The 12135-nt window shown below is 41.1% G+C and overlaps 1 long non-coding RNA gene across 1 annotated transcript in view; it reads left to right on the plus strand.

The window, feature by feature from the left end:
- LOC129524563 (uncharacterized) overlaps nt 1–12135 on the plus strand; it is a 332901-nt gene that overhangs the window by 252761 nt on the left and 68005 nt on the right. The gene's annotated exons all lie outside the window — the stretch shown is intronic.

The raw sequence follows: 12135 nt of genomic DNA on the forward strand, positions 1-12135 counted from the left end.
GGAGGCCGGATCCCTCGGACTGCAGTGGAATAACTCCAAAGGGTTCGGTTTGATTGGCTACTGCTGAAAAAGGGACATGCTGCAGGTTCCCTGGGGGAAAAAGGGAGCATAAATGGAGATATTTCTCCAAAGGGGGACTGGCTCATGGCAGTATGAAATTTGGGGTTCAAAGATACTGTCAGAAAGCAGGAATCTGGAAATATCAATCTTTTGAACAAACACTCCTGCAGAAGTTTTGGGATCTGTTAAACTGGCAGATGAACCTGGACCCGCCATAAAACTCATGAAGAGGGGAAGGAATTGGCAGTGAGGTGGTGTGGTGTGGAATATGGGGGCTGTGTGTGTTCTGCGTGGTGTATTATGTAGTGTGTGTGTATTTGTGGTATGGGGGTATGTGTAGGTGTTGTGTGTTCTGTATGGTATATGTATGCAGTGTGTGTGTGGTGTGCATTTGTGATCTGCAATGCATGCCGAGTGTGGTGTGTATGTATGTGTTGTGTGTGGTGTGTATGTATGCGTTGTGTGTGGTGTGTTGTGTCTTGTGTATGTATGTGTTGTGTGTGTATATGACTACTATAATTGAACCTCTACTGTCTCAGGCACAGCGCTAGGAGTTACATGTGGCTTCACTCCACTTCCACCTCCACCCTTCGAGGCAGGCAATGTTTATTTTTTACAGATGGGAAAACTGAGGCTCAGGGAGGATGAAAACTATCTCAACCTAAGTCGCAAGTGTCGATCACGGAAAGAACTTGGGTGCACTTTGCAGCCTGCCTGGCTGAAAGCTCGTGCTAAGTCATTCAATCTTCACTGCACCTGAAAGCTAAAACCTGAAGTGTGGTCTCAGCCCTTTCCCTTCTTAGCCTTGGGCCATCATACAAGTCTTTATGGCTTTCTCTGTTCCCAATCTGCATTACAGTCATCAGGAAGACCAAGCGAGATTATGTCAGAGTACTCCATGAATAAAAATAGATTTGGGGATGGTGTTGGACAATTCCTGTTAAACATCCCAAGCGGTCTACTGGGCCAAGTCTGGAATTTAGATACAATAGACAGATTACCTGGGGAACAGAGTTAGATCACATCTGTGGTTACTAATGATCTCCATTTCAAAATACCATTTAAAATGTTAATCACTGCATAGCTGCTGCCTCCGGATGTGGGCCTTTGAAAGCTCCATTTGGTATCACCCTGGAAGAAGCTCATTCCGCGTAGCACCTCCTTTCCTTTCTGCTCACTTTTTGTCTGCAGCGCATCACTTTGAGCCAGCAGAGATCCCAGATGCCCCTAAGGAAATGTCCTGTGTCTAAAGCCAAGCTTGGATTATTACCACTGCTGTTCTTGCATAGAACCAAAACTTCTGAGCATCTCCCAAATTAGATCAGGCTTTAGGAGTTGGTCTGGATATTTCCTCCCAGTGAGTCTGTAAAAGCATAGATCCTGGAGACGAAAGAGACATCAAGAGATAAATTGTTTTCTTGGGCTAAATAGAGTGGGGGGCGATATACCCATTTTACAATCAAGGAAACCGAGGCCCCCGTGATCCCAATTGAGTTTGGTTTTGAAAACAGTGTGTTCACATTCGTTTGGTCCAGTAATTAAGGTGGGAACGAGGCAAGCCAGTGTTTTCTGGGGCATGTACCTGACTGATTTGGGGAGAAGGCCGTGTCCTCTGGTGGGCACGGACAGTGAGTGGGTAGCAAGGGCTCTGTGGTCTGCCCAGAGTTGCTGAGAACCAGCTGCTCCCTTGGCCCTCTTGTTCAGCCTCTTTGATCAAAGTGGAAAACTTCTGATTGTTGAATGGAAGCTGTGGGTGTTGAAAAATAAAAAGGCTTTGCTTGAAGTTCGGGTCTTCCTGAAGGCCTGTGGGGCTGAGAAGGGCAGTGGAAAAAAATGTTTGTCTTACAGTTACCCGTTTTGCATACAATACAATGTCCTGGGAGGGAAGGCTGACAAGGGGGAAAAATCACCCTTTGTTTTTACTCAACTTTCTGAGCAGTTGAGATTTTCAGATCAGTTCCTAGTACAGTAGTTTGTGGGCTCAATTCATTCTTTTGCTGTGACACTCCTCTACTCACAAACCTTCAGTGGCTCCCTATTTCCCACCCCCATTGCTCTAAGCCCCTCTCTGCTTTCCAGCTGTTCTAGAATCTAGCCTGGCCAGCATAGAAATCCATGACCTGTGCTAACTGGCTTCTTTCTGTCTTCTACTCAAGCCGTATGATGTGCATGCAGATTGAAGGAGCCTTTATAGAATTTCTTGTTGAGTAAGTTTTAAATCCTTTCTGGAAGCAAAGCTGTATAAGGAGTATAAAAACATAAGAAAACAGGGCTGCTTTGGCTGAAGCACAGGTGGGACAGAGAGAAGGGCTAAGCTTCACCTGCTCATTTGCCCTTTTCTGGCATGGGGTCTCTCCAAGGTGAACAAAATTTAGAAACTTCAGAAAATTTGGCTTGAATCCTTTGTTCCACAAAAGGAGGAAACTGGGACACAGAAATGGGAACAACTAAAGGAAGTACATACCATCAGGGAGAGAGACAGGTGTAAGAGTTCCTTCTGCTCATTCTCTCTCCTTTTTTTTTTTTTTTTTCTTTTTTTTTGACTGAGTCTCGCCCTGTCACCCAGGCTGGAGTGTAATGGCGCAATCTCGGCTCACTGCAACCTCTGCCTCCTAGGTTCAAGTGATTCTCCTGCCTCAGCCTCCTGAGTTGCTGGGATTACAGGCACACACCCCCAGGCCTGGCTAATTTTTTTTTTTTTTTAATCTTTTGTAGAGATAGGGTTTCACCATATTGGCCAGGCTGGTCTTGAACTCCCGACCTCGTGATCCGCCTGTCTCGGCCTCCCAAAGTGCTGGGATTACAGGCATGAGCTACCGCACCCAACCCCCTCTGCTTGCCCGGCCCTCTCTGCTCATTCTCATGTCGGCTCTGCTAATATTCCAGGTGCATCCAGGCTTCCTCTCGCGTTTTACTTGGCTTTCCACTGCTCCTGTTCTTCCTCTCCCTTCCAGCCTTTGCCAACCCGCCTCACCATCTCCAGGAATGCTTGCCCAGATCTCTCAAGTCCACCAATACCCTCTCTGGAATGCCTCTATTTTCATGCCACATAACCTAATTGTCTAATTATCTACTTCTCTTGATGTGGAACCCAAGTGTGTAAACACATGTAAATGTTGCCTTGCTCATAAGATGAGAGTCCCTGAGGACGGTCTGCACTTTCCTAGTCTTCTAAGTCCTTGCATCCCACCTTGCGTTTCTTGCTGCTGGTCATATATGTAGGGTTGACCTTCAATCTATGCTTCATGTTTATGGAAAGAGAAAGTTCTAGAAGAGTGGCTTATGTAAAGGAATTGTGTGGTGGCATTCTTGCCTCTCTCTTCTCAACTGTACTCCGTGTCTCTATCTTTCTCCAGAGAATGGCCCCATGAGAGTGACCACCCCAGCCTCCTTTCAGCCTGGAATTGGCTGCTGAGATGTGGCTGCAGTGCCTGAGACTCAGTGGGCAAATAGAACTAACCTCTCATCCCTTCAAGAAGGAAAGCCATTTTGAAAAATAAAGGGAAGCCAGCAGTAGCCATTCCTCTAACATTGCTTTCCTGTATAAGGGACTGGGAGATCTCTGTTGTAGAGACTAGAGGCCTTCAGGTGTAAGCCCACACCAGCAGTGGCAGCAGTAGCACCTGGGAACTTGGTGCCACTTTAAGACCCTCTAGACCTACTCTAATTCAGAAACTCAGGCTGGGGTCTGGTAGTCTGTTTTAACAAAGCACCCCAGGGAATGCAGATGCCTGAGACCATTTGAAAAACACTGATTTAGGGAAACAATCTCCAAGAGATCATCTGGTCCAAAATTTAGCCTTTGGACAGGTAAACTACCACCTCCATTGTGTAGGTAGGGAAACTGAGGCATAATAAAGTTATTGTCTGGGGCCATGTAGCTGGGTCATGTTGGTTTACAGACTAGTTTTTCTGCTCCCTTGATTGAGCCCTCTTTCTAACCTTGACTACGGCTGCAGGCTCTAGAAATACCTTCAGAACCTTTCTGGAATGCAGATATATTTGGAATAGAATGGAGACATTTTACTCCATTTAAAATCATTAGGTTGGTGCAAAAGTGATTGCGGTTTTTGCCATTAAAAGTAACTTAATAATTTTATTCATTTAAGGTTATCTTTTGATGATCACTGTACATGGTAGAAATATATTTTTTTAAACTATGGGTATATGTGAGACAAGGACAGACTCACCCAGGGTATATTCAAGCAATAACACATGTAACTAAATGGCCTTTTGAGGAGGGAGGGTCCTGTCCCTTTAACTTTAGAGCTCTTTGTCTTGCTGGGGCTAACTTGAAGAGATTGGACGTTGGAGTCGAGCCACAGTGACACTTCATTGAGAGGGCCCAGTGAGGACAGGGGCAGTGGGAGGAAGATTTGGAACAGGGCTAGCAAACTGAACCATAGGCCAAATCTGGCAGGCACCTATTTTTGTAATTGAAGTTGTATTGAAATGTAATCATATCCATTTGTGTATACATCTATGGCTTCAATTCCACTACAACAGCAAATCTGAGTGGTTTCAACAGAGACCTCAGGTCTCTGAGGTCAATATTTTAGACCTCAACAGGTCTAAAATATTTGCTATTTAGACCTTTACAGAGAAAGCTTGCTGACCCTTGGTTTACAGTATTAAAATAGACCCAAGGCAGGGTAACCGAAAGAGATCTGGGAAAAAGAACAGAAATGCATTTCCTAATACACTTCGATGCAGAGAAAAAGGAACTCAATTCCCTATTGGTAGGAATGTAAACCAGTACAGCCACCATGAAAAATCATACGAAGAGTCCTCATAAAGCTGAAAATAGAACTACCATTTGATCCAGCAATCCCACTACTGGGTCTCTACCCAAAGGAAAACAATCAGTATATCAAAGAGATACCTGCACTCATATATTTACTGCAGCACTATTCAAAATAGCAAAGATGTGGAATCAACTTAAGTGTTCATAAACAGATGAATGGATACAGAAAATGTGGTATATATGCACAATGAAATACTATTTGGCCATAACAAAGACTAAAATCATGTCATTTGCAACAACATGGATGAAACTAGAGATCATTATCTTAAGTGAAATAAGCAGGCACAAAAAGACAAATATCACATGTTCTCATTTACAAGTGGCAGCTAAAAAATTGGGTCACGTGGAGGTAGAGAGTAGAAAGATGGAGCATATAAACTGGGAAGGGTGAGTGCAGGGGGAGTGGGAAGACAAACAGAAGTGGGTTAAAGGGTATGAATATACAGAGGATAGAAAAAATAAATTCACTGATTGATAGTAGAGTAGTATGGCTATATTTAAACAAAAATGTACTTTACTCAGGAGCTGGACACCCTAAATACCGTGATTTGATCACTGTACATTATACACATGTAACAAAATTTCACATGTGGCCCATAAATTGGTACAAAAAAAAAATGACAACTCTATAAAATCTTCCCTAATGTCTAAATTGTTAACTCATGCTTCATGTGAGAAGATTCTTTTTGGAATTCACTAATTGTAGAGAAGCTATGTGTTCTGGTTGGTGGATGACAAAAATAGATTACTGAAGAAGACAGAGCTGATAGAAAGGTGGGACAGAAGCCATCTGGGAGTTAGATAGATATACTTCCAGTATTGGTGATATATATATGTGTGTATTTAAATCATATATTTATCTATTGATCTATTATCTATCTATCTATCTATCTATCTATCTATCTATCTATCTATCATCTTCCTGTCAACCTTAAAAAGGTTTTGAGAGAATGTAAAATAAATGCACAGGTATATACTGAAGCCATTAACACAAGGTAAAAGGTAGGAGTCAAGATATAAAAGTAGAGAGTAAAGTGAATGTATTAAGAAATCCTGTCTGATAACAGTTTTAATAGTTAAGCATAACATGTATATTTATGAGCTTCCTGGTAACCAGGGAAAAGAAGCAGATACATTGGATTGCATAACTCTCTTTGGTCATAAAAAGCAGATGAGCTTAAAAGGAGAAATGGATATATTGCTGGTTATATTAGTGTTTTGAGATATGCAACATATTCCAAAATACCAGATGAATGTAATCTATGAATTTAAAGCATGCCATTGCAATGAATTAGGATAATGGCAGATTTTACCAAGTGGAAATACTGAAACTTTTTTTAATGTAGTTTTATGATTTTTAGTGATGCAGAACTAATGATAAACTAATACTAGGGAAGTAGGAGATTCAAGGAAATAAAAAATAAAAAAGAACATCACTTTTCTGGCTTCTGGGGGCTTCTAGTATAGCTGAATGGCTAGAAAACTCTATTAGTTACATGGTCCTTAATAACTCCATTGTCATTCAAAGAAGAGAGATGAGTCTGCATTCTTTGCAAAGCTGGGGAAAGTCCTTCTGTATCGATTAATAATGGATAAAGGAAGAGACATCCATTGGGTATTTGAGAGCTTAATATGTGCTAGGCGCTGCCCATGTAACAATGAGCAAGTCAAACATTATCTCTGCTTTCATGAAACTTACAGTAAGGTGGGTAAGACAAGAAGTTAAATAAGTAATTATTATATAACCTAATTTATATTAATAACAGACAATTCATGGTGTTACGTGTACAGAGTAGGGAAATCTTAAGCTGATCTGTCATTCTCTAGGGGACTTCACTGAGGTTAACTCTTCTTCGTCTACACTAGCTTGACGAGTAAGGCTCCAACCCAAACTCTTTCTAGTTCATTTCACTCCCTTCCTCTTCCAGTTTAAAATCTTTCAACATCTCCCCGTGCCTGCAAAATCCTGGTCATGTTTCCTTGGAAGGCCTCCCTGGCCTTCCCCTTAGCTTTGTTTTCAGCCTCTGATTCCACTCCCTTGACTCCAGGCACACTTCTTTATTCCAACCCCAGTGCCTGACTCCATTTTTGTGCAGGCGGCATCCTCATTGTGACGTCGAATACCCTTTCATACATCTTTCATTAAAAAAAAAAAAAAAGTTACTGCTCATATATTGCCTCATTTCTGTGCTTCCTCCCTCAACTTCCAGTAAGAAAGAAATCCTTCTTTCCTCTGTAGGGTTTCATATCATGCTCCTACCTGCAATCAATAATGACGAGAGTACTAATTATTATTTTACCGTCACAACAACTGCCTACCTTTAGTGAGCTCATATTACGATTTTATGTGCTAAGCACATGATGCTCATAATTTCACTTAGTTTTACAATAATCCCACTGATGCTGTTATTCGCATTTGGCAGATAAAGAAACTGAGACTTGGAGTGGCAAAATGGCTTTTCCAAGTTTTTACTGCTACTAATTGACGGAGAAAGTAACAAAACAAAACAAAAACTTTACATATACCAACTCAGTCCCCTAAGTAGCTAGGATTGCAGGCATGTGCCACTATGCCTGGCTAATTAAAAATAAATTTTTGTAGAGTGGAGGTCTCGCTATATTGCCCAGTCTGGTCCTGAACACCTAGGCTAAAGCAATCCTCCTGCCTTGGCCTCCCAAAGTGCTAGTATTACAGATGTAAGCCACCACACCTGGCCAGGGGTGAGCCTTTCTTATGTTGACTTGAAGTGTGAGACTCCAAGCTAGCCAAATAAATCATTGGGCTACATCTCCAGACAAGAACAACTCTCACTTCTTTCTTCTCAAAGCATTGTTGCACAGGTCTGCCTGATTCCAGAGAAAGTTGCTGTAACCACTATGTAATTATATTACCTGTATTCTAGGTAGCTATGTAGGGCTCTCCCCAAATGCAGTGTAAGCAACTTGAGAATACAGCATGTGGTTTGTACATGTTCATGCCTAGCAGGCTCCTAATGTTTAAACTGTACATTTACCTAGTACTTTTAAATACAAAATATCAGGAAAAACACGATTTGTTTTAAGGCTTTTTTTTTTTTTTCATTTTACAGAGATCCAAAACCATAGGACCATCCCAGAAAAGAGATCTCAGCTCAGGCCTGGCTTTTTCTCTGGTTCCCTCTTGCTGACTTCCATCCTCCAAATATCTGTCTCTCCCCACTCTGCCTTTTGCCTCTAAGTGCATGTACTCACACATGTTTTCGAAACAGAAGTAGACAGAAAATGTTGCACATAGATGTCTCAGGGGACTGGTGCCTTCTTGGAATGGTTCCTGGAACATAATTGGTGTGCAAAAAGTTTGGATGAACAAACGCTATTTCAAGAAAGAAAGAAAGAGAAAGAGAGAGATCTGGATCTGAGTACATTTTAGAAGTTCAAGATCTGAAGTTTTTTGAAAAGAAGAATGGCTGATTTCCGAGTTACCCAAACTTTTCACATGTACAATCAATCAAGCATCTGTCCTCTGGTTATGCTAGATTTATGGGCTTTGTTGGGGATGGAGGCAGGTACTGAAAGATCTAAAGCTTTGTTTCCTGATGTTAGCAAAATCAGGAAGTGACCTTTTCTCTTTAAAGTGGGCTAACTTTTTCTTTTTTTTTCAATTTCTATGAAATAGGAAGCTTGGTGGTGTTGGTTTTGAAGTAAAAATCAATGTATCTCTGCATGGATAGGGCAATTGAGTAAGCTATATCAGATTGGACAGGTACATTAGCTGTGCAGTGGTGCATATATTCAGTTGTGAAAAGACAAGCAAAAGAGAAACAGGTGAACCACAGCATAGAGCACCAATTCATTTTTCAGTGATTTTTTTTCCTTTTATACTTTTAATTACTTTGCCTCCTTAACATTGAACTTTCAGCTGTGCAAAGAAAGGGAGGATTGGAAGACAGTAATTGCCCAAGGGTGGGTGTTTGCTTGATGCTATGGGCAGAGGGGCCAGAGAGGGGATAGTCAATGTGGGGGATGCAAAAGGTGTTGAAAATGGAAAGACTGAGTGGAGCAAATTTCTCTGGGAAATCTGTCCTCAGTGAAGCCATAGAAGACTGAATATTTGAAGAATAGTTCAAAGAGGTGTCTAGGAAATGCAGATCTGGCTTCAACTCCCCTTCCGCTTTCTTCTACTCCAAAACAAACATTTATGAAGCCCTGCAATAAGGTAGGTGCTTGCAGCCTTTAGGGGGGCCACTCAGTCACCCCAAGTCTCAGTTGTTTCCACTGATAGCGTGATAATAATCATTTTCACTTTTAGAGTGGTTAAAGGATGGATATTGTGTGATTTAAAACACCTAAATCTCCTTGTATAATACATAGTGGGCACTTAATTTACATTTGTTGAAAGGATCTGAGCCTTTTCTTTCATTTTTCTTTTCTTTTTTTTTTTTCTGAGGTAGGGTCTTGCTCTGTTGCCCAGACTGGAGTACAGTGGCATGATCACTGCATGCTGCTCACTGCAGCCTTGACCTCTGGGGCTCAAGCCATCCTCCCACCTCAGTTTATCAATCAGATGTCATTTTCCTCATTAACAATGCCATTCCACCTTTATCGGGGAATAGCTTCCAGGGAATAGTGCTGTAAGGTTACTCCATAGTCATTTTCCTAAAGAGAAAGCAAAGGCATTTTATTAAAACTTGACGTATACCTATGTCTTTATAGCAAGAAAATAAAATATAATAATAGTAACAAAACAAAACAAAAACTTTACGTATACCAGCTCAGTCCCCTAAGTAGCTAGGATTGCAGGCATGTGCCACTATGCCTGGCTAATTAAAAATAAATTTTTGTAGAGTGGAGGTCTCGCTATATTGCCCAGTCTGGTCTTGAACACCTAGGCTAAAGCAATCCTCCTGCCTTGGCCTCCCAAAGTGCTAGTATTACAGATGTAAGCCACCACACCTGGCCAGGGGTGAGCCTTTCTTATGTTGACTTGAAGTGTGAGACTCCAAGCTAGCCAAATAAATCACTGGGCTACATCTCCAGACGAGAACAACTCTCCCTTCTTTCTTTTCAAATCACCCAAGACAATCTTTTCACTTTTCTCCCATCTTCCACACTCCCAGTTATCCATTTGTAAGCTGCTGATTTCTTTGCGGGCATTGTCCCCATAAACTTTTTGTAAAGCGTCATTGATTTCACTATTCTTCCACTCAAGCTTCACCAAAAATTTGATGTTTGTTCTTGCTTCCATTCTAGCAGAATTCACTTCATTCTGATATGGGAGCTTTTCAAACTATATTTCCTTTTTAGTGCCTCAAATTAAATCTGTTTCAGACATGTTATAACAAGTTAGTATGAGTTTATTTTGGTGCAAAACATTTTTGAACTTCATGGAGTTTGTTCACAATATGCATTTTTCATAAAGTTTTTTGAAGACCTCTTGTATTTATCTCTTTTGTTTTCACATTTTATGTATTTTCATTTCAAATGAAAAATGTATGATTGTATTATTTTTATAATACAATGCATTATATTATATTATGTGTTATTTTTTATAAAGAAGGTACTGGAAACAACTCATAATCCTTACCCATAGAGAAGACTGTAAGTAATATCTTGGGACCATATGGAATATGTGTTATATGGTTGTTTTCATTTTTAATACATGTGGTTTCCTATTTCTCATAGGAAAATCTAGTATTTCCTTATCTAAACACCAGGCATGACTTCTCACTACCTCTTTCCAGGGAATGTGGAATATATAAAAATAAAATTAAATTTCTGCCTCTGAAGCCAGCCCACAGAGTAGTTGACCCAGCCCTGTGTGCCCTTTTCTTTGTTCTCCAAAAAGTTGCTTTCCGGGGTAGCCCATTCTGTTCTTCACTTCAGAAGATGTTAGTGTAGCTGATGAACAGCTGGACAGAATGGGAACTGGGAGAGAATAAAGTATCAGTCTAAGGGCCTCACTGTGCCAATTTGGCAACACTATAGAAGACAATTCCTCTGCTGTCAGAGAGCTGGAACCCATGCATGGCTGGAAAAGCAGGAAGGACTCTCTTGGCCTTGAGCTTCTCCCATGAACTCCTGCCTTTAATTTCCCTGTAGATGTTTATTGGAGGGTCCAGGCTGAGTGAAACTGGCCCAGCTCTCCTGGACTTCATGGGACCAGGGGAGCCTTGTGTTGTAGTCTACATGGATTTTCTCTTATTGTCTTTTTCTCTTGCTTTCATGTGATGGAGCTTGGTAAACATTTCTGAGGGAAGGTAATAAAGCCTAACTGTTAATACACTTAAAACATTGAGGGAAATTGTTGTCTAGGCTGTGTTGGGACTGGAGGCTATTTGATTAGCCGTAGTCCTGGTTCATTCATACCGCTGCCTCTCAAACTTTAAACTGTGCGTAAGAGTCATGGGGAGACCTTGTTAAACTGTAGATTCTAATTTAGTAGGTCTGTAGGGGAGGAGGTTGACTGCATTTCTCACAAGTCCTGGGAAAATGCTGATACTGCTTCTCCAAGATGAATACTTTGAATAGCAAGGAAAAGTAATCAAAGTCACATGACCACAGTGGTCAATTTCACTCAGAAGAGTGTTCCAGAGGAAACACAGCAGGCCAAGAGGGCAGCATCAAGCACATCATCTTTTTGGTGTGAGTCTTCACGGCAGTCCAAGGGCCAGGCTCCTCCTCCCACCAAAAACACAGGTGGTGTTGTTGTTGTAGAGACTACAAGATTAAGTATGGGAACCATCCTAGCTTAAAAACTCAAAGCTCCATAGGAACCAATATCTGTTATAACAGCACCCAGGTGTTGCACTGTGGGAAGCTCAAATCTATGCCTTCCCTCCAGGTATTCATATTCATTCACAGTTTGCCCAGTGTAGAATCAGTTTATCAATCAGATGTCATTTTCCTCATTAACAATGCCATTCCACCTTTATCAGGGAATAGCTTCCAGGGAATAGTGCTATAAGGTTACCCCATAGTCATTTTCCTACATAGAAAGCAAAGGCATTTTATTAAAACTTGACATATACCTCTGTCTTTATAGCAAGAAAATAAAATATAATGAGAATAACACAACAAAACAAAAACTTTACATATACCAATTTGTTTTAAGTTCATGAGCATACAAGGCCACCAGGAAGTCTACAATAACCTGTTTGCCTTGCAATTAGAGTGAGGCCATGTGGCCAGTTTGAGGCCATGGAATATGACTGTGAGTTAGATATTTCTCTGAGCAATTTCTCAGCTAGCTAGATGGCTGCAGGCAGATGATCCAGTAAACTTTACTTAGTAAA

This window comes from Gorilla gorilla, chromosome 13 (genome assembly GCF_029281585.2).
Source record: "Gorilla gorilla gorilla isolate KB3781 chromosome 13, NHGRI_mGorGor1-v2.1_pri, whole genome shotgun sequence".
NCBI lineage: Eukaryota > Metazoa > Chordata > Mammalia > Primates > Hominidae > Gorilla > Gorilla gorilla.